The sequence below is a fragment of the Phyllobates terribilis genome, unplaced genomic scaffold (assembly GCF_046119375.1).
Source record: "Phyllobates terribilis strain yellow unplaced genomic scaffold, ASM4611937v1 Scaffold_156__1_contigs__length_4398808, whole genome shotgun sequence".
In the NCBI taxonomy this organism is placed as follows: domain Eukaryota; kingdom Metazoa; phylum Chordata; class Amphibia; order Anura; family Dendrobatidae; genus Phyllobates; species Phyllobates terribilis.
Genome location: NW_027362916.1, coordinates 1,632,850 through 1,657,035, shown reverse-complemented (window position 1 = coordinate 1,657,035; position 24,186 = coordinate 1,632,850). Strand labels below are relative to the sequence as shown.

The 24,186-nt window shown below is 43.2% G+C and overlaps 1 pseudogene; it reads right to left on the bottom strand.

Moving 5' to 3' along the window:
• Positions 1 to 4,298: 4,298 nt before the first annotated feature.
• The window catches only part of LOC141207002 (uncharacterized), a 60,097-nt pseudogene continuing 40,209 nt past the window's right edge, over positions 4,299 to 24,186 (bottom strand).

Here is a 24,186-nt window from a genome sequence, read left to right as displayed (position 1 = left end):
AACCAGAGCGCACGTCTCAAGGAATTCGATAGAACTGACGATCTTGCATCCACCCTTACTGATTCTGCCGACACGTCTGCTAGAAAACCCAACCTTTCTTGAGGAGAGGTAAGGATGCTAGGATATCTTCTCTGGGAGTGCCCATAGAAAGATGTTCTTCTAGCTGAACAAGCTGGCGGGACATTGATCATGCTATGCAAGTGGAGATGACATTTGTGTTCAGCAGGGCTGCTGAAGTCTCCCAGGATCTTCTTTAAAGACTGTCCATCCATTTTTGGCCACTCTTGCAACCTGAATGTCTATTTTCGGACCAGTATTTTGCAGTTTCCTCTACCACTGGAAACCAGTCTCTTAGTTCGGTGGGAATACTAAGCCTCAACGGGGATTCCCATTGATCCAAGATTAGGTCCTGGATGTTTTTGTTTATGGGAAATACCAACTTCTTTGACCGGAGGCCGCCGAACAACTCTTCTTGAACCATAAGTGTAGTTTTTTTCTTCTTCCACCTTCTTCCATGGTTTTTCTCACTGCCATAAGGAGGTCTTCCATATCCTTGGAAGAGAAATAATATTTTCTATTCTGAACAGCTTCTGGGGCTGGGCTTAGTTCGCCTTCCTCTAGACGTTTTTTCGGTATGGACATCTCTTCCGACAGTCAGAGTCCCCTTCTTCTTCCTTGCTAACTTTTCTTTTCTTAGCCACTGGAGGGATACTGGGAGTGGATAGGGAAAAAGAGGCCAGGGAAGATTGGATTTCATGGTGAACTATCCCCTTGATATCCTCCATTAAGGAAGGTTGTTCACCTTTAACAATTTTTTCAGTGCATTACTCGCATACCGGCATTCTATGGGAGAATGTCTGTTTTTTTTGCACAAATTGCAAATTTGCAGCTCAATGTTTTAAATCAGCTCCTTGGTGCAGGAGCCTTGTCCCCTAAAAGAGAGGGGAGAAGGAAAATATTGCTATCATACACAACAACCTGCTCCAAGGAGAAGGGCTCCTCAATGCCAGACAACTTACTGAGATTGGAACAGCGCTAGGCTCTGCAGACGAAGAGCGGGAAGAACTTAAATCCTCTATGTAAATCACAACAGGATTGGTCCTACCTTAGGGTGTCTTCAGTCCGAGCTCTTATATAGGGAACTGGACCCAGCACCTTTCTCTTGATTAGGCCACGGCCCCACTATCAGTATTTCATCAGTATTTTTTCTCTGGAGTGGGAGCCAAAACCAGGAGAGGGTGATAAATGCAGAATTGGTGCACTTGTTTCTATTATACCTTTTCTCTGATTGTTCAACTGGTTTTGGCTCCCACTCCTGAGAAAAAATACTGACCAAATACTGATGGTGGGGCCGTAGCCTTATAGAGACTCCCCACCCAATGTCCAGCTGTGAGAGCAAGGGGTGGATGGCCCATGCAATCAGAGATGGTCATCTCCACCATAATTTTCACTATCTGGTGTAGCAGTGTTGCTGAGTTCCAGTGTGGAATGCAAAACCGGAAGGGACATTATAAAGACGTCACTTCCGACGACCGGACCCATGTCACATGTACTCCAGTCCGGGACAAGCCGGAAGTATGCAGAGGAGCTCAGTGTCCCACGCTGTCCCAGGTCCGACGATGATCACGAAGGGGGGAGGGGGGATAGGCTGGAGAGCTCAGTGAGGCCTCCAGCCTGAAGAACCTCCCAGACTTTAACCAAAGGTGCGGACTGGAAGGGGAGTCCTGGGTCCACTAGGAGACAGGAGCAGCATAGGAGAGGAAAAGTAGGGCCAATCGATCTCCGATACCTGGCTATAGATAATCTTAATCCAATGTCTACCGCCGGCACAGAAAAAGCACTGGAGAGAGGATATGGGAGGGGCTATTTGACCTCTTTGTCCCTATCAGAGTGGGGTGACATCCTCCTGTGGTGCTGTCGTGGAGAGTTATTGGAGAAATGGGCTCTGCTACTAGTCCTTGATGACCCGGTCCACATGTCAGTATTACATTGAAGTCATTCAGGACAAGGCATTTTAGTGCCCTAGGCAGATAAGGCCAATGGCACCTCATCCCAAGCAAAGGAATGGGTCAGACAGTAAGGTAATATGACCCCTAACACATCCCCCTGCCCAGATTGGTCAGTTATCAAGATCTGATGACCAATTCCATTAACATTGTTACCTTTTCACCAAAAAAATCCCAGCAAAACTAAAATATGTGGTGTACTTTATGGATGAGGCTTAATAGTGATTGCAATTTCAGAGATAGATATAGACTCATTCATTGTTTGAAGACCACTTTCACAATGCCAAATAGCAATATTAATTCTTGACATTATATATTGTAAATGTCAGACCCAAGGATAGTCGTCGAAACTAATATAGCTTAAGTATAATAGAGGCCATTTGGTTTCAATTATGCAAAATATACAGCTTGCAATAAAACTGATGTTTTTGGTGCCATATTCTTGTACTGATCGTGTTTCTGGTGACATTCCTGTACATATGGAGGTTCTGTTGACATATTCTTGTTCTGATGGTGGTGTTGGTGACATATTTATGTAGGGTTGGGTGTTCTGCTACTATACTCATGTACTAATGTTGTTCTAGTGATGCATTCATCGACAGAACCATCATCAGTACATGAATATGAAACCAAAATCATCATTAGTATATAAATAGAACTCCAGACTAGTGTTGATCGAGCATGTATTGTTAATAGTGATGATCGAGCATGCTCGGGCGAGCACCTATTATCTTCAGCGTGTTCGGGCTTTATGTTTGCGTCGCTCCGTGAACATGATTTGCGACTGTTTGACAGCTTTAATACATGTGAGGAATACCTGTTATTAAAGCTGTCAAACAGTTGCAAATCATGTTCACGGAGTGACGAAAACTTAATGCCCGAGCACGCTGAAGATAATAGGTGCTCGCCTGAGCACGCTGAAGATAATAGGTGCTCGCCCGAGCATGCTCGTAAATCTCGAGCAACGAGCATGTTCGATCATCACTAATTGTTAACCCTTTCGGCATGCACGCTGGGATGCTCGCCGAGTATTTGCGGCGTGCTCGGCCTCTATGTTAGTGTCACGGCTGATAAACAGCTGTGACACATGCAGGGATTGCTTGTTTATCAGCCATGCACCCGCGGTGACACTAACATAGATGCCGAGCTAGCCGCATATACTCGGCGAGCACCCGAGCGTGGATGCCTAAAGGGTTAAGAATACATATGCTCGACCAACACTTCTCCAGACCCATCAATAATATATGAATATGGTACAAGAACCACACTAAGTAAATAAATAGGCCACTAGAATCATCATCAATTCATGAATATATCATCAGAACCACTATTAGTATATGAATTCAGCACCAATACCTTTAACAGTAAATAAATACAAAACCAGTACCATCATCAGTACATGAATAAATCACCAGAACTACCATCAGAACAAGAATACAGCATCAGAACCACCATAAGTATTTGAATAACTGAACCAAGCTTAGTATAACAATTATTTCTAATGTCAGGTCAGAGCCATATGCATTTGTAGCACATGAACCAACAACTCCCAGTATGTCATTATCAATGGTAAAAAGATTCTGGGAGTTGATGTTTTCAGCCATCATCAGATTGCGGCCCTTACGAAATCACAGTACGGATGAGATGCAGGCAGCATCACAAATAAAAATTTACATCCAAGTACCTCATAAAAGGGACATTTTCTCTGATTTTGTCGTTCTCTTTCTTTTCATCTCAATCTTGTTCAAACGTCATGATGACTTTTCAGTTACAGATGGACTGTCAATCTAAGGTGCCCAACAGTATGGTCACCACAGACCCCAATATAATGTCCCTCACAGCCCTCCATGCAGTTTGGTCACCTCAGACTCCTATACAGTATGATGTACCCACAGCCCCCCATACAGTATGATGTCCCCACCCTACCCAGTATAATTTCCCCCATAGCCCACTATACACTATGATTTCACCACAATCGCCAGTATAGTGTCCCCTTTAGCCCCAAAACAAGTGTGATATCCCCACAGCCTCCAGTATAATGTCACCCCCAGACCCTTATACAGTATGATGTACCCTACAACTACCAGTATAACGTCCCTCACAGCTCCCTCTACAGTATGATGTAACCACAGCCCAGATATAATGACAGTAAATGAAACTGATTATGCGCATGGCTAGTGTGATGTAACAACCTTATGTGAGCCCAAGGAACGCGAGTCGCGACACTACTTGAATAGCGCTGCAACGGGAGGAGAGTATGAGTGTTTTTATTTTAATGAGACCAAACATGAGGAATGACAAGGGGATGTCCTAGTAGTAGTCAACTCCTTTAAGAAGATATAATTTTCGGTTAGAAAATTTCCAACATTCTGAACATGAAATGTTTCGTCAATGTGTGACTTCTCTGATGTTTAGTAAGAGTTGATTTCCAAGTAAAACATTTTCCACAATTAAGAACATGAAAAAGGCTTCTCCCCTGTGTGAATTCTTTGGTGTCTAAGAAGAGATGATTTCGTCATAAAATATTTTCCACATTCTGAACAGAAAAAAGGCTTCTCCCCTGTGTGGGTTCTCTGGTGGCTATCACGATGGGCTTTCCGGTTAAAACATTTCCCACATTCTGAACATGAAAAAAGCTTCTCCCCTGTGTGAATTCTCTGATGATTAACAAGAGTTGATTTATCTAGAAAACAGTTCCCACATTCTGAACATGAAAATGGCTTCTCCCCTGTGTGACTTCTCTGGTGTCTAACAAGAAGTGATTTTTGTAAAAAACATTTCCCACATTCTGAACATGAAAAAGGCTTCTCTCCAGTATGGATTCTCTGGTGGCTATCAAGATTTGCTTTCGAGCCAAAACATTTCCCACATTCTGAACAGGAAAATGGCTTCTCCCCTGTGTGAGTTCTCTGGTGACTAACAAATTCTGATTTACGGCTAAAATATTTTTCACATTCTGAACAAGAAAAAGGCTTTTTCCCTGAGTGACTTCTCTGATGACTAACAAAATCTGATTTACGGCTAAAACATTTTCCACATTCTGAACATGAAAAAGGCTTCTCCCCTGTATGTAATCTTTGGTGGCTATCAAGATGCGCTTTCTGGATAAAACATTTCCCACATTCTGAACATGAAAAAGGCTTCTCCCCTGTGTGTATTTTTTGGTGGCTCTCAAGATGCGCTTTCCGGTTAAAACATTTCCCACATTCTGAACATGAAAAAGGCTTCTCCCCTGTGTGACTTCTCTGGTGTGTAACAAGAAGTGATTTCCATGTAAAACATTTCCCACATTCTGAACATGAAAATGGCTTTTCCCCTGTGTGACTTCTCTGGTGTCTAACAAGAAGTGATTTCCATGTAAAACATTTCCCACATTCTGAACATGAAAATGGCTTTTCCCCTGTGTGACTTCTCTGGTGTCTAACAAGAAGTGATTTCCTTGTAAAACATTTCCCACAGTCTGAACATGAAGATGGCTTCTCCCCTGTGTGACTTCTCTGGTGTCTAACAAGAAGTGATTTCCATGTAAAACATTTCCCACATTCTGAACATGAAAATGGCTTTTCCCCTGTGTGACTTCTCTGGTGTCTAACAAGAAGTGATTTCCATAAAAAATATTTCCCACATTCTGAACATGAAAATGGCTTCTCCCCTGTGTGAGTTCTCTGGTGATTAACAAGATCTGATTTCTGGCTAAAACATTTCCCACACTTGAAGCAGGAAATTCTATTCTCTGCTGTGTACATTTTTTGAAGAAACGACTTTTCGAGGGGAAAACTTTTTCCATATTCTGAAAGTGAAAATGGGTTCTTTGCTTTAGGAGCAGTTCGTTTTTTAATGCCTCTTTTGTGACTCAGATTTTCAGTCAGTAATGAATCAGAAGACAGGAGCTGTTTTAAAGAATCAAATGGAAAATCTTTGTTGTGATGGGATGATGGCATATCTGGAGTAATGGCATCCACTTCAATGGTGTCCTGTGGGATCTCAAGATCATCCGTTTTAAAAATTGAAGATGTCAGCGTTCCCTCTGATCTCCTGGTAAAATTATCTGCCAAGAATAAAACTAATTATTATTTTTTAATAAAATATCCTTGAATTTTATATTTTTGAACATTTCTATCTAAGCTGTCCATAAAAATGGCAAAATATTAAATTATTCACCAAGGCAATGACAGATCACAGTAATCTTCTCATTTCAGTTGGTAGACGGATCCTCTAGGTAGTAAGTTCTAGAGAAGGGCTTCAATACCTAAAGTCATTTGAACAGTTTTGGGTGGAGGAGAATGTTGTGGTCTAGAGGCAAAATGGTGACCACACGATAGTGATATGGCCGGACTACACCACCGATAAAGCAGCCACAGCCGGTGACTGAGAAGAATCTGTGACTTCTCTGCATTTAGTGCTTACTACTCACCTGGGTAGTCATATGTAGGAATCTCCTCTTTACACCGCTCATCACCCCTCACATATGTCTCTGTAGTATTAAAATGGGTCAGATCTTCACCCTAAAACAAATATTGTAAAAGTCACAGACAGATGGAGAAGTCCCATCTATGATCAACTCTAATCCGGCCATCTCCACCAATCTCATTACACAAGTATAAAACATATAATCCTGGTGGATAAAACAAGACTGAGCACAAGACCTTCACAGTCGTCTACACATCATAGGTGAGATCTCATGATACCTTCTTTCCATCTACCTGATGATCCTGAGGAACATTGGGGTCTTCTTGTTTACAGTCCAATGGAATAAGAGGACGGGGACATCTCTCTGGTGTCGTCCTCTTACTGGATAGATCTGGAGGAAACACATACAGGGACTGAATTCATTCTTTACATACAGATAATTATAGGCTGTGTGTATTTAGTCCTGACTATTACCTGGTGATGTGATGGGCTGGGGAACCTCCATCATGACGTTCTTGTACAGATCTTTGTGTCCTTCTAAATACTCCCACTCCTCCATGGAGAAATAGACAGTGACGTCCTGACATCTTATAGGAACCTGACACATACAATGATACCGTCATCCCCCCGATCCCTTCATAGTGTTACTGTATAATGCCCCAGCATTCCCAGCAGTGTCACCTCTCCAGTCAGCAGCTCAATCATCTTGTAGGTGAGTTCTAGGATCTTCTGGGTATTAATGTCCTCATGTATCATGGGGTGAGGGGTAGGCACTGTGATTGTGCTCAGGGTTCTTTGCCATCCCTCAGACACAGGGTCCTGACAGCGCCCACTAGAGGTCTTCTTCACTACTGTGTAATCCTGGTTATGGAGAGACACATTAATAAATCTCACTACAGACATCTCCAGATTCCTCACCTCTCCAGTTCTGTCCATCTGTTATTCCCATAGATAAGAATGATGTAATGTGACGTCATCAGAATCTCTCACCTCTCCAGTAAGCCGGAAGAGGATCTCTAGGGCGAGGTGTAATATCCTCTCCGCCATCTCGTCTCTGTTTATCTCGATCTTTGATGGTAAATCAGGAAAATTCTCTTACATAGAAGATCTTCACTGAGAGGATCTGATATTGTAGAGACCTAAATGAGAAGAAAATCAGCGGATGTAACACCATAAAAATCACGTATAATAATACAAATTACTGGAGTTAAGTAATAAGGGGAAACATGAAATTTATTATTTCACAGTATGTAGATTTCTTCTTTAAATCTACTAATAAAACCTATATATTTTAGGCCGCAGACAACAAGCAGTTTCTTCCTCGGAGTCTGCAGCTGAACACGTTTCTCATAGACTCATCTTCCTTATTGCTAATTCTCGTCTCATTTTCCGACACTGGAATCGGCATTAGTAATACTGCAGGAGATATTCATTACACGTGACATGAGAAATAACTACTTCATGATGAGGACGACATCTTCATCTTCTACTACTGCTCTAAAAACATATTTGGCCAGAGTCCGTCACTGTCTATATCACCACCGTCTATATTAATTTTTGCCGTCTTCCCCGGACTGTAATCTTCTATCACGTTAGATCTTATGTCTGATTCACACATAGAAGTTTGAGGCTTTTATAAAAAGCTTTTTTGTTTGCACAAATATTGCGGACAGAAATTATTTGATACCAAAGTCTCCATGTACAGTGTTTTATGGGGTTTATTTCTGGCCTTAGGCTTTCCTATATTACAAGAAAAACACCAGAAAAAAGCAGATATTAAAATGTTTCAAAAGAAAATTGCACTAACAATTCTTGTAAAAAGAAAAAAATATGCAAAAGCGTAAGACACATTTTCTTTTTTAACACCTTAAACATTTGTTTTTTTTTTAAAAAGAAATTAACTCTTTTGGGCACCAGAACATAGATGTGCACCGCAGGGATGGCACAGGTGCGGCTACAACATAAACCCTGGCAGTTTACCCACTTGCTGCTTTCAAAAGCAAACATGGCATCTAAGGAAGTTTGACAGAGTTTGGTTGAATGCCCAAGTACTCGATACTATGTGGCTGCCTAGTTACTACAATACTTAAATGCCTAATAATGGTGTCTGGACCTGCAATGTATGAAGGTCTATTAGGTCGGGCCAGAGGTAGCATTCAATAAGTTACCATTTAACGTCTTTATACACAGACTAAAGTTGCATGAAAGTAGTGATTTCGGGGGTTTGGTTGACTATATAATGTATTTGGGGAACTCCAGACAGATGTCAGGGCAGAGAAGGATCTGGCATCCAGAATTTCAGAGGCTAATCCGTTTGTTCTTCCTGTAGATAATCCTCCACTAGAGGAGTCTGGAGGTGACTCTCTCATACAGACCACAGGAAAGCTGTAATATTTGTGTGTATGGGGGAGTCGGGAGAGATTGCCGTCTGCCAAATAACTGTTCAGCCACCACTTATCCACTTATCTCATGTGTATCGGGCCGTTTGTATTACACTGACAGGCAGTGATAATACACGGCAACTAGTGTTCCAGTTTGGTGACACTGTAGCTTCCTCTCTAGTTTTAGACAATTGTTTGCTTAAATCCCTTTTGTCTACGATAAGGAATCCTTTATTAACTTAATCCCATTAATCTCTATTGGAAATCAAGAATTTTTCCGTTATTGATATCAGAGAGAATAAATTACCTCCATACATAGAACAATTCATTACACCAAGACCAATAATACCACATACAAGGGAGAAATACTGACACGCCATGACCAGGCCACATATTACCACCACATAGTGACCGAATAATACCACATTCAATGGACAAATACCACCACACGATGACCATATCACATATTACCACCACATAGTGACCGAATAATACCACATTCAATGGACAAATACCACCACACGATGACCATATCACATATTACCACCACATAGTAATCTAATAATACCACATACAAGGAACAAAAACCGCCACAGACACCACAACCAGACCACATAGTGTTCGAATAGTATCACATACAAGAGAGAAATACTGTCACACCATGACCAGACCACATATTACCACAACATAGTGACCGAATACTACAATACTACAATACTGATAACACTAATATTACCACTGGTCACATTACACACAGGAGCTCTGTATATAGTGTCAGTGTACAGGTAATACAGTGACCGGTGACATTACACTATGTACAGAGCTCCTGTATATAATGTCACTGGTGATCACTACATTACCTGTACACTGACACTATATACAGAGCCCCTGTGTATATAGTATACATGTATGCACGGGAGCTGCTTGTCACTATGCACGCGCGGGAGCCGATCGTCGCGGTGACACGTGGCTTTACAATACACATTGCACAAGCGGGGATGACAGCATACAGAGCGCATGCGCGGGTCCACAACAAGCCTAATCATGTGACGTCGGCGCAAACCGGGGACAATTCAAATTGAGTGGATGGTGACAAGTCGGACTGAATAAAGAAAGGAACACCCCTAAGTAATTTTTTTTTTTACTAAAGATTATAGCACCGATATTAATTCAAAAAGCGTGTTAGTGATGCATATTGCAGTGGGCAGTTTACATGCTCCAACTGACATGACAGGCTCCCTTTAATAGTGTCCCCACAATGAGCCCCTTTATTTGATAATGTCCCAGATCCTGGGCCCCTCCACCTAGTAGTGTCCCCATCCTAGGCCCCTCCACTTAGTAGTAGTAGTGTCCCCATCCTGGGCCCCTACACATAATAGTGTCCCCAACCTGGGCTGCTTTGTTGCCCTCATCTTGAGCCCCTCTGTCAGACCCCATATCCTCTACCCTGTCCAATCACAGATGGTGGGGGGGGGGGCTAAAAATACTTCTTACCTTCCTACGCTCCCCCGGTGTCCTCTTGCTGCTTCATATTTGCCGCGGTAGTTAAACTGGCCACAGCTGTGACAGGGCTCTCTGCTCTGACAGGCCGCGTTCTTACGTCACATAGCAGGAACATTGAAAGGCCGCTGGCCTATCTGAGACCGCAAGCTGACTAGTGCGGCCCCTTATGGGCCGGCGGCCATGTAATGTCACTGCTATGTAACGTCGGCGGGCGGCCTGTCAGAGCAGAGCGCCCTCTCACCGCTGCATCCCGCGTTCATCTTGATGTGCGTCACCGCGGCGGGTCAGGTAAGAACCCTGCGTGCACGTGCCCAGCCTTCGGCTTTAAAGGGCTGGTGTCCTTTCCTCCTACTTCTCTGGGGCCCACCGTCTCATGCTGCACATAACACATCTGCATCTCTGGCTGCTATGGGCATAAAAGGGGACAAACTTATGGTGTGGCCCCCATGCTCCCCTGACCTCAACCCCATTGAGAACCTCTGGAGCATCATCAAAAGGAGTGTCTATGATGGCGGGAGCCAGTTCACATCTAAGCAACAGCTCTGGGAGGGTATTCTGTCCTCATGCAAAACAATTAAAGCAGAAACCATCCAAAACCTGACAAATTCAATGGACGAGAGAGTTCAGAAGCTCCTTTCGAACAAGGGGTCCTATGTGCAAATGTTACATCATCTAGAATACAGTTTTGAGTTGAAAACTGTTTGATTTCAGTTTGTAATAACCTGCTAATGCTTATAATTTCAAAAATGACCATTTTTTTGTTCTTTATTCAAATGAAAAGGTTGAAAACTCTGCTGTGCATAATAATTTGGAACATGCATTTTGAGTGCAGTTTGAGTGTTTTATTTTTAAAAAAATATACTGTTATCATAGGCAGTTTGTACAAAAACCTTTCAATTGTACTCTAATAGTTATTTGACTGGAAAATTACAATGACTGCAATTCATATAGGTAATTTGGGAAAATCTGATAAAATATTATTTGCATAATAATTTGGAACACAGTGTATTGAAGACACCGTATATGCGAATTTGCAGTGTCTTTAAAAAAATGGCGCAGAATAGAGCTGTATGCGAATGTCCTGACTCCGGTGCCATTAATAACATTAATAATCAATAAAAATGCTCGCCACCCGGCCGTAGAACGGGCTCAATAGCTAGTAATTATACACTGCTCAAAAAAAATAAAGGGAACACTCAAATAACACATCCTAGATCTGAATGAATGAAATATTCTCATTGAATACTTTGTTCTGTACAAAGTTGAATGTGCTGACAACAAAATCGCACACAAATCATCAATGGAAATCAAATTTATTAACCAATGGAGACCTGGATTTGTAGTCATTCCCAAAATTAAAGTGGAAAAACACACTACAGGCTAATCCAACTTTGATGTAATGTCTTTAAAACAAGTCAAAATGAGGCTCAGTATTGTGTGTGGCCACGTGCCTGTATGACCTCCCTACAACGCCTGGGCATGCACCCGATGAGGTTGCAGATGGTCTCCTGTGGGATCTCCTCCAAGACCTGGACTAAAGCATCCGCCAACTCCTGGTCAGTCTGTGGTGCAACATGACGTTGGTGGATGGAGCGAGACATGATGTTCCAGATGTGCCCAGTCAGATTCAGGTCTGGCGAACGGGCGGGCCAGTCCATAGCTTCAATGCCTTCATCTTGCAGGAACTGCTGACACACTCCAGCCACATGAGGTCTGGCATTGTCCTGCATTAGGAGGAACCCAAGGCCAACGGCACCAGCATATGGTCTCACAAGGGGTCTGAAGATCTCATCTCGGTACCTAATGGCAGTCAGGCTACCTCTGGCGAGCACATGGAGGGCTCTGCGGCCCTCCAAAGAAATGCCACCCCAAACCATTACTGACCCACTGCCAAACTGGTCATGCTGAAGGATGTTGCAGGCAGATCGCTCTCCACGGTGTCTCCAGACTCTGTCACGTCTGTCACGTGCTCAGTGTGAACCTGCTTTCATCTGTGAAGAGCACAGGGCGCCAGTGGCAACTTTGCCAATCCTGGTGTTCTGTGGCAAATGCCAAGAGTCCCGCATGGTGTTGGGCTGTGAGCACAACCCCCATCTGTGGACGTCGGGCCCTCATACTACCCTCATGGAGTCGGTTTCTAACCGTTTGTGCAGACACATGCACATTTGTGGCCTTCTGGAGGTCATTTTGCAGGGCTCTGGCAGTGCTCCTCCTGTTCCTCCACCTTTGTGCAAGGAAGTAGCAGTCCTGCTGCTGGGTTGTTGCCCTCCTACGGCCCCCTCCACATCTCCAGGTGTACTGGCCAGTCTCCTGGTAGTGTTTCCAGCCTCTGGACACTACGCTGACAGACACATCAAACCTTCTGGCCACAGCTCGCATTGATGTGCCATCCTGGATGAACTGAACTACCTGAGCAACTTCTGTGGGTTGTAGAGTCCGTCTCATACTACCACAAGTGTGAAAGCACAACCAACATTCAAAATTGACCAAAACATCAGCAAGAAAGCATTGGTACTGAGATGTAGTTTGTGGTCCCCAGCTGCAGAACCACTCCTTTATTGAGTGGGTCTTGATAATTGACAATAATTTCCATCTATTGTCTATTCCATTTGCACAACAACATGTGAAATTGATTGTCAATCAGTGTTGCTTTCTAAGTGGACAGTTTGATTTCACAGAAGTTTGATTTACTTGGAGTTATATTCTGTTGTTTAAGTGTTCTCTTTATTTTTTTGAGAAGTGTAGAATGGAGTCTGTCTACAATAATGTACTGCTCCTGCGCTACTTATCATACGCAATAGGTCCAATAATATTCATCCCCTAGTGTGCATGGCCGAAAGTGACGTGCTTTGACTTAAACGCCAGATAAACAAATTGCTGCTGCACCACTTGTACCCGTGACTGTGCATGCCCGTAGATATGCGTTCCATGTCGCAGCGCATCTAGGATCATTGAGACTGTGCATGTCCGGAAGCATACGTTCCATGCCGGAGCGCATATGGTATTGGATTGCATTCCACCAAATGAAAAATCCTCTCGCCGAAATCAGCGTCATGGGAGACTATAAACAAGTATTGCACATCCTCCCATCATACAATAGGCATGTAGATATACTTTATCACTACATAAAATATGGGATGATGGCCCACAGTAAGTTCCTAAATGGTCAAATTTGACCCCTATTGCATAATTAGAGATGCACAAGGATCACCACACATCACTAAATAGTATAAGTGGGATATAACTAATAAGAAATAATTCTGATATAGAAGCTCAGATATCTCGATGAAGTACAACAATATGTGAACCTCATTCACAGGGAACTGAGTAGCAATGCGTACAGCATAAAATCCAAAAATGTAATCCAGAATGGGGCTGTATTCATACAAAACAGGCATAGGAAATTCGCTCATTGAGTCCCTTAGGGGCTAGTGAATCCAGTCTGGAAATCCACTCACTTTCCTTTTTGAGGATACATCTATTGTGTGATCTATTGTGATCACCTCCTCTCACATTGGGTCTAACCACCTCAATGATACAAAAGGAGATGTCTCCGATTTCACCTCAGTGTACACTGTTCATGTGTCTCACTGATGGGGTGTCCCGAACATGGCGTATTTCGCCCAAATGCCCCCCACCCTCCTCCTTGACTCCCTCTTGGTCGTGCATACATAATCTAGGGGACAGGTGCATGTGGCCATATATACTAGTCCTGAAGATTTACAGTTGGAATAATCCCTCTGGAAAAAGATTTTACCTGTAGAGGAACTCGAGAAAGATTTACATGGTCTCATCCAATTACATGTACAACTTTATCCACATCTAAAGAAACCGCAGACTCCTCTATCCAGCCAAGTCCACTTGGAAACTATGCACTAAACAGTCCCTAATTGACCAACCCTTTCTGAAACTTATTGTGGGAGTAGATCCCACAGCACCCTCAGGTCCAGGTCGGTCAGGGTTTTCTGAGGATATTAAAGATAAGGTCACTCTGATTCTCTTAAGTTCCTATTACTTGTGTTATCCCATATTTTTCTTGCTCTCTTGGTTAGGTATGGAGGAATGTCTGTCTCTCCCGATTTTCTGCAAACAATCGTGCGGAATCAAAATGTACTGTGGGTACCTTTTTCCTTGAATCTGGTGTTCATATTTATTGCCTGTATATTAATATCTGTGACATTAGAGCAGTTTCTTCTCAACCTTAAAAATTAGCCCTTGGATATTGCTTTTTTTATAGAGAGGTGGTGGTGGCTATCCCACTTTAATAGTTTATTAGTGCTTGTAGGTCTATGGTAGATGAGTGTCCCTAGGGTCCCATCCCATTCTTTCTTGATTAGTACATCCAGGAAAGGCAACTGGTAATAATTAAACTCTGATATAAATCTAAGGCCGACTCTAAGGATATTGAGTTCCAAATTCAAGAAATTGTTCACTTGTCCCTGACCAGATGATAAAAATGTCATTAATATTTTTATACCATACCCCAATATATGGATGCCACCACTTATGATCATCCCACAATATTGTGGTTTCCTCCCACCAGCACAGGAATATGTTAGCATATGAGGGGGCACAGGGGCTCCCCATCGCAGTACCCCTGAGCTCGGGGAAAGTACTTACTGTCAAAAAGAAAGAAGTTATGAGTAAGAGTGAATTTTAGAATTTCCTCCATGAAGTCATTATGTCTGCTACACTCTATTGATCTCGATTTCAAGAAATGTCTTACTTCTCTGATACCATCCTCATGCGGTATATTACTGTACAAAGCCTCGATATCTAGTAAGGCCTGCTCCCCTACATGCATGTATACATGCTCGAGGGTCTACATGGAGGGGAGCAGGCAAAGGGAAAACCATTTTCCAGAGGGATTATTCCAACAGCAGGACCTCAGGAGATACTGCGGGAACATTACACTGTGGGGGCATCATACATCCTGCATAAGGGGCATAATGGGGCATTACACTGTGGGGGGCATCATACATACTGCATAAGGGGCAAAATGGGGGCATTACACTGTGGGGGGCATCATACATACTGCATAACGGGCATAATGGGGGCATTACACTGTGGGGGCATCATACATACTGCATAAGGGGCATAATGGGGGCATTACACTGTGTGAGGGCATCATACATACTGCATAAGGGGCATAATGGGGGCATTACACTGTGGGGCATCATACATACTGCATAAGGGGCATAATGGGGGCATTACACTGTGGGGTCAGTAAAGGGGTCCTGTACTATGAGAACAATACGTTTCCTCCCTTCCTGTCTCCATAGTTGGGTCATATGTATCTATTACAGGAAATAGAACAAAAACCTTATGATTCTTATAAAGGGGCAACACAAGACCCCAAAAGAGTCTCCGTGCTGAAGGGGTTAATGCCCCCTGCGCCCAGTAATGGGGTCTCCACATGCAGAGCCGCCACCACATATATGGCTGCTCTGTGCGCACAGGAGCTGTGATGAGGTCACAGGAGGGGAGGAGTCAGGGGTCACATGATCAGGGGCCTCAGTGGATGCAGGACTCTGCTGTGCTGGTTGTCATGGTGTTGGATGAGCTGAAGTTTATGTGTGGGGTCAGGAGGGGTTTACAGTGTGGATGTAGCAGAGCCGCGTGTGTACGAGGTGTACGGAGCAGAGCCGCGCGTGTACGAGGTGTACGGAGCAGAGCCGCGCGTGTACAAGGTGTACGGAGCAGAGCCGCGCGTGTACAAGGTGTACAGAGCGGAGCCGCGTGTGTACGAGGTGTACGGAGCGGAGCCGCACGTGTACGAGGTGTACGGAGCACAGCCGCGTGTGTACGAGGTGTACGGAGCAGAGCCGCGTGTGTACGAGGTGTACGGAACGGAGCCGCGTGTGTACGAGGTGTACGGAGCGGAGCCGCGTGTGTACGGAGCGGAGCCGCGTGTGTACGAGGTGTACGGAGCAGAGCCGCGTGTGTACGAGGTGTACGGAGCGGAGCCGCGTGTGTACGAGGTGTATGGAGCCGTGTGTGTACGAGGCGTACGGAGCGGAGACGCGTGTGTACGAGGCGTACGGAGCGGAGACGCGTGTGTACGAGGTGTATGGAGCCGTGTGTGTACGAGGCGTACGGAGCGGAGACGCGTGTGTACGAGGCGTACGGAGCGGAGACGCGTGTGTACGAGGCGTACGGAGCGGAGACGCGTGTGTACGAGACGTACGGAGCGGAGACGCGTGTGTACGAGGCGTACGGAGCGGAGCCGCGTGTGTACGAAGTGTGCGGAGCGGAGCCGCGTGTACGAGGTGTATGGAGCAGTGTGTGTACGAGGCGTACGGAGCGGAGCCGCGTGTGTACGAGGTGTACGGAGCGGAGCCGCGTGTGTACGAGGTGTACGGAGCGGAGCCGCATGTGTACGAGGTGTATGGAGCCATGTGTGTAAGAGGCGTACAGAGCGGAGCCGCGCGTGTACGAGGCATACGGAGAGGAGCCGCGTGTGTACGAGGTGTACGGAGCGGAGCCACGTGTGTACGAGGTGTATGGAGCAGAGCCGCGTGTGTACAGAGCGGAGCCGCGTGTGAACGAGGTGTACGGAGCGGAGCCGCGTGTGTACGAGGCGTACGGAGCGGAGCCGCGCGTGTACGAGGCGTACGGAGAGGAGCCTCGCGTGTACGAGGCGTACGGAGAGGAGGCGCGTGTGTACGAGGTGTACAGAGCGGAGCCGCGTGTGTACGGAGCGGAGCCGCGTGTGTACGAGGTGTACGGAGCGGAGCCGCGTGTGTACGAGGTGTACGGAGCAGAGCCGCGTGTGTACGAGGTGTACGGAGCAGAGCCGCGTGTGTACGAGGTGTACGGAGCGGAGCCGCGTGTGAACGAGGTGTAGAAAAATAATTAGAGAAATTAACTTTACCGTAAATAAAAGGTTCATTAATACTTAGCAATAATATCATCAGAACAGAAAACATATTATTTTCAAAATATGTTCAGGCCCTTATGCCTCAATGAGGCCGACCTTAGAGAAATATTGATAAGGGCTCTTTCACACGTCAGTAGCTCTGGTACATGTGGTGACTTGTTCCACACTTACTGGAGACACTGTCACAAGCAGACACATTCAAATGAATGGGTCTGTGCACATCTCCGTGTGTTTTCACAGACCGTGTGTCCATGGGCTCCTCACGGAGAAAAGTCCGGTTTTTTTGCAGATACACGGTCCACAAAAGTGCCTCACGTTGAACACACACAGATGACCGTTAGCGCTGTCCCCAAGCGCCGGGTGCTGGACACCTCCCTCATCATGGTTCCCTGCCGACGCTGCGATCAGCACCTGCAGGTACAGTGATGAGGGTAGTGGTGTCTGTCCCGCAGTGTACCCACCTATAAGAATAAAATAATACGATCCATATACTCACCTCTTCTAGGTGTCCCCTGCTGTATCCATGTAACCGCTGATGCCGGGGAGAATGAGCTGCTCCGGAGCTGCAGCTCAGTGAATGACAGGACACGGCTCCTGAGCTGCCACTCCCGAGCCGCTCCTTCTCCCTGGCTCCTTGGCAGCAGTGGTGCCATGGATCACAATGGGGGACACCTAGGAGAGGTGAGTATATGGATTTTATTCTTATTTTTACAGGTGGGGACACTGCGGGAGCAGACTACTACTACCCTCATTATGGTCCCTGCTGGTGCTGATGGTAGCGACGGCAGGGAACCATGATGAGGGCAGTGTTCATCACCCGGCGCTTGGGAACAGCTCTAACTGTAGCGCTGATTCCCAGGCGTCGTCCGTATGATCTTGATGCGGCACACTGTTGCCACACGTGTGACACACTCGGACACACGGTACCGATACCTCTGGTACCGGTTTTTACAATACCTGAGATATCGGACGTGTGGAACCGGCCTAAAGGTAAGCAGAATGGACACTAAATACATGGGATAAACTACTAAGAACATGGAGTCAATAGTGCTCCAATACAATTTCATAAAGTTCTATTAGAGCATAAAAGAGTAGGCACACACATATATAGACAACAAAGTATAGGCAGCACTCCAACAGGAACATTTCTTTAGAAAAAATGGACCTTTATTTAGCCCACATTGTTACAGCAACGTTTCGGTTCAGAGATCCTTTCTCAAGCTAAGTGCAGATACAACTGGTGAGGTATACAGTATATACCCCGAGTTACACAATCACATACCATTAAGTATTATTACATTTTTACAGATCATTACAACCATGATATGTACAAGTAATTTTTATCATACATTAACATTTCATTATGCAAATCCATGTGCAAAACCGCTTTAGAAACATGTAAACATTTCATAATATACACTGTGTTCCAAATTATTATGCAAATAATATTTTTTCAGATTTTCCCAAATTACCTATATGAATTGCAGTCATTGTAATTTTCCAGTCAAATAACTATTAGAGTACAATTGAAAGGTTTTTGTACAAACTGCCTATGATAACAGTATATTTTTAAAAAAATAAAACACTCAAACTGCGCTCAAAATGCATGTTCCAAATTATTATGCACAGCAGAGTTTTCAACCTTTTCATTTTAATAAAGAACAAAAAATGGTCATTTTTGAAATTATAAGCATTAGCAGGTTATTACAAACTGAAATCAAACAGTTTTCAACTCAAAACTTTATTCTAGGTGATGTTACATTTGCACATAGGACCCGTTGTTCGAAAGGAGCTTCTGAACTCTCTCGTCCATTGAATTTGTCAGGTTTTGGATGGTTTCTGCTTCAATTGTTTTGCATAAGGACAGAATACCCTCCCAGAGCTGTTGCTTAGATGTGAACTGCCTCCCGCCATCATAGACACTCCTTTTGATGATGCTCCAGAGGTTCTCAATGGGGTTGAGGTCAGGGGAGCATGGGGGCCACACCATAAGTTTGTCCCCTTTTATGCCCATAGCAGCCAGAGATGCAGATGTGTTATGTGCAGCATGAGACGGGGCATTATCATGCATGAAATGATCTCGATGGTCCAGATGGATGGAGTGGAGGATGGCTGGTTGATGGACACCGCATGCAAACACGGCTACGGCGCCAACAAGGAGGAGGTGGAGTAATGTTTTGGGCTGGAATCATGGGGAGAGAGATTGTCGGCCCCTTTAGGATCCCTGAAGGGGTAAAGATGAACTCCATAATGTATGTTGAGTTTCTCAAACAGCACTTCCTTCCATGGTTCAAGAAGAAGAAACGTGCATTCCGCAGCAAGATCATTTTCATGCATGATAATGCCCCGTCTCATGCTGCAAATAACACATCTGCATCTCTGGCTGCTATAGGCATAAAAAGGGACAAACTTATGGTGTGGCACCCATGCTCCCCTGACCTCAACCCCATTGAGAACCTCTGGAGCATCATCAAAAGGAGTGTCTATGATGGCGGGAGGCAGTTCACATCTAAGCAACAGCTCTGGGAGGGTATTCTGTCCTCATGCAAAACAATTAAAGCAGAAACCATCCAAAACCTGACAAATTCAATGGACGAGAGAGTTCAGAAGCTCCTTTCGAACAAGGGGTCCTATGTGCAAATGTAACATCACCTAGAATAAAGTTTTGAGTTGAAAACTGTTTGATTTCAGTTTGTAATAACCTGCTAATGCTTATAATTTCAAAAATGACCATTTTTTTGTTCTTTATTAAAATGAAAAGGTTGAAAACTCTGCTGTGCATAATAATTTGGAACATGCATTTTGAGTGCAGTTTGAGTTTTTTATTTTTTTAAATATACTGTTATCATAGGCAGTTTGTACAAAAACCTTTCACTTGTGCTCTAATAGCTATTTGACTGGAAAATTACAATGACTGCAATTCATATAGGTAATTTGGGAAAATCTGAGAAAATATTATTTGCATAATAATTTGGAACACAGTGTAAAGTACTTTGTGCTGATAATTGTTTAGTTCAATTCCATAATTATTTAAGGGCGACTCACCCAGCAACAGTCATAAACATGAAGATAAGGCATGCTGCACCGCGTTGTCCTCGGCGTCCTGTGATATCACCGCGCATGTCCGCTCTGTCATACATGCAGAAACCAATAGAAAATCCTCCTCCGACGGCGTCACACCCGCGCATGCTGCATTCTGAAATCGCGGTCGCCATCTTGGAATGTGGAAGATGTGTCCCAGAGTGCCAGCACTTCAGTTTACTGCTTTTTAGCATAACCAATGCCTTTTATATATTTATGGACCGCATGGCTGGTCTTAATAATCCTATACTGCTACTTTTTTTTAGGGATCCATATTAAGGCCCACATTTTATATCTAGGGATTTCCCCATTTCTGGGTATGTCCTAGGAATCCAGGCACCAGGTCAGAGTCAGAGCTGTGTGAAAGCCCCATCCTCTTTCCTTAGTATATATGTATATTGGCTCCCTATATGTAATTCCACCTCCCTTAGTGTAGCAAGGATAATCATTCTGGGACCTCCATTAAATATATTTACATATTCATGAATGAAATCATTTTTCACATTACACCTTCATAAAGAATATCATTAATCATGTAAATACTGATGCTGGATGAGTCGTCCATTTCACCATCTTTATTCATGGAGGTGTTGACCTACAAGAATTTTAATTGTTTTTCTGCATGACCAGCTTCCACAAAATGTTTCGATACCAGGAGGTCCATCCGTTTTTTCCTTATTGTATATCTATGGTGATTGATACGGGTTTTAAAATCACATGTTGTCTCCCCAACATACCAAAGTGAACAAGGACATTACAAAAGATATATCACATAATCAGAATCAAATAATGTCTGATGTTATATATAACTCCCATTTTTGGATGAGTAAACTTTTCACTCTTCAGCATTGAGTTACAATGTATAAATGAGAGACAGGGGTAACATCCCTTTTTGCTCCTACCTGTAATGAATGTCTGTGTCATAGTTTTTAATGTTCCAATGTCTGAATGGACCAACTTGTCTTTGATATTTTGTGCCCTTTTATAAGAGAATAATGGAGGATTTTTAAATTCTGGTACATTTGTCAGGCAATTTCCTAACATTCTCCAATGATTTTTAATAATTTTAGCTACCTCCCCACTTTCCTCACTATATGTTGTGACAAGAGGTATCCTACCCATATCCTCCCTCTCCTTTTTTGATCGAATCAAATCCCTCCTTTCAACTTGTTGAACTTTAGCTATTTGTTGTTCCAATAATTTTTTTGGATAACCTCTGTCCTCAATTTTTTTTGTTAATATTTTAAAATTAATTTCCAAACCACTCTCCTCACTTTCAATTCTTTTAATCCTCAAATATTGGCTATATGGCAAGGATTGTATAGTCTATTTTGGATAATGGCTATTAAATTTTAACATAACATTACGATCCGTAGGTTTGGTATAAAGGGAGGTTTGCAGACACCCATTTTTTTGTGAAACAAGAACATCCAAAAATTGTATTTTTTCTTTAGAGCTCACCAAAGTGAATTTCATGGTTTCATCAATTTTATTTAAATAAATGTGGAACTCTTCCAACTCTATTTCAGTACCAGTCCACAGGAGGAAGACGTCGTCTATGTATCACCACCACTCCAATACCTTCCCGACGTGGTGGGACACATAGACGAGGTTCTCCTCCAGGGATGCCATCACAATATTGGCGTAAGCCAGCGCCATATTGGCCCCCATCGCAGTACCATGTAATTGGACAAAAAAATCATTTCCAAAAAGAAAATAATTATGATACAGTACAAATTTTAATAATTCTATAAAGAACTTCTGGCTCTCACTAGTGTACTCCGTTGTCCGCAACTTGCGTCTGATTGCCTCAATCCCGCTTTCATTATCAATAGATGTGTAAAGGGAAACCACATCAAACGAGGCCAACATCACCTCTCCTTTAAGTTCAACATTTTGTAATTTCAAGATGAAATCCAAAGTGTCTCGTATATACAAAATTTTATCTAGGTATGTCCCAATTCTACTGCTCAACGAATCCCGACAGTATCAGTCACCTCGGTGTGCTTTGTAAGCACTTATGGATTTTTGGCAACACGTATAGTACAGGTGTGGTCGGATGCTCCATCCATAAATATTCATACAAATCATTGTTAATGATTTCTTTATCCAGTGCTTCAAGTAAGATATTTCTCATAATACGCATAAATTCAAAGTTGGGATCCCTCTCCATTTTTTTATATACCTCCCCATTATTTAATTGGCTTCTAATTTCATTAATATACTTGCCCTTGTCCATGATGACGACAGCCCCACCTTTATCAGCTGATTTTATTATGATGTGGTCGTCATGGACAAGGGCATTTAGAGCCTTCAATTCCTCTACTCCTAGATTAGGAGTTCTTGTATTCCTATTTACATTCTTTTTGAGTACCTCTATATCTCTGTGTGCCGCTTCTATAAATGCCTCTATAACCGGCACATTCCCTGGTGGTGTAAAGGTACGGTTTTTACTTATAAGCGCTTGCTGTAGACTGAGCTCACTATCACATACTTTGGGGACCACAACATTATTGGTAAATCAATTCTTTAACTTAATATTTCTAACGAACTTCTGAAGATCCAGCTCTAACTGAAACCAATTCACGTGTTTGGTTGGGCTAAAAGTCAAACCTTTATTCAGAAGCACCATTTGTGATTCTGATAACTCTTTACTTGATATATTTACCACGAATTCATGTCCTTTTTCCGTGTCGTTATTAGCCTTTGCTGTCGTTGCTTCTCCTGTCTCTTTTCTCCCTCTTGTTGTTTCCGATGCCGCTTGCCTCCTCAACTTTTTGGTACTTTTTCGTATGCTGTGTTGAATCGGGATCTAGGGAGAATAATATTATGGGTATGGGTAAGTCCTTAAATTATTATGTCTCACTTTTAGATTCTTATGATCATAACCTCTTCTATTCCAAGAGGTATTCCCCTCTTTCTGCCAATTGTATATATGACCATTCTGGTAATCCTCCATATCTCGATTTCACTTGCAGCGCTTTACATCTTCCAACTCTGTACTCAGTCGTTGGATGCGTGTTGTTACTGTCTCTTTAAATAACTCCCACTCTTCACCTTTCAGTAAAGCCTTCAATTTCTCTTCAGTCTCAACAATAATTAGGGATAACTTGTGGAACTCTTGTTGTAAAAAATCATTAAGAAGAATAATCTCCATGGCATATTTGTTAGAAAACATACTAAACCGGGAACAAAAAGTCACATTATTCATAAAAAGATTCGGTCTTATATTTGATCGTTGATGCGTTTTTTATGTGTTTTTGTCCAGCAATGAATGCTTTTTGGAGCTAAATAAAGATATTTGAAAAAAGAAATATGGGACATATCTCTAACCCTTGGATTACCATCAGACCTGGGGTGAGTATATTGGTTAATTTAAATGATTGAAGAATAAGGCTGTTGTATTTCAAATAAAGTGTTTTAGGCCAGTTTCACACGTCCATTTTTTTCCGGAATTGGAAAAAATGGTACCGGAGCTATCCATATCCACGTTGTATCCGTTTGCTTTCCGTGTGTCCGTTCTTTACACACACATCAGTGTGCCATCCGTTTGCTTTCCGTGTGAATATGTATTGTAAAGTTAAATTTTGTTTGGAAAAAAAGGGTTATTCCTTTAATTACATGGTTTTACCACAAACACAATTAGCTCACACATTTATGCTTTGTCTCGTGTGTTAGTAGTTTTGTGTTTTGCCAAATATGTCTGTTTCCAATGAGGCGCTGTTGTGGTTGGCCTGGCTTCTGTCCCGTCATTTTGGGGTTTGCCACCATATGCTTGGTGAAGAACCACGGCGTCACAAAATACTATGGGTTCACCCACTCCTCTTGCAACATGGGGCATATCGTAATATTCATACATTGTATAATGAACTTCACAAGTATCCTGCAAAGTTTGTGGCTTTCTGTCGCCTGTCCATGTGTTGTT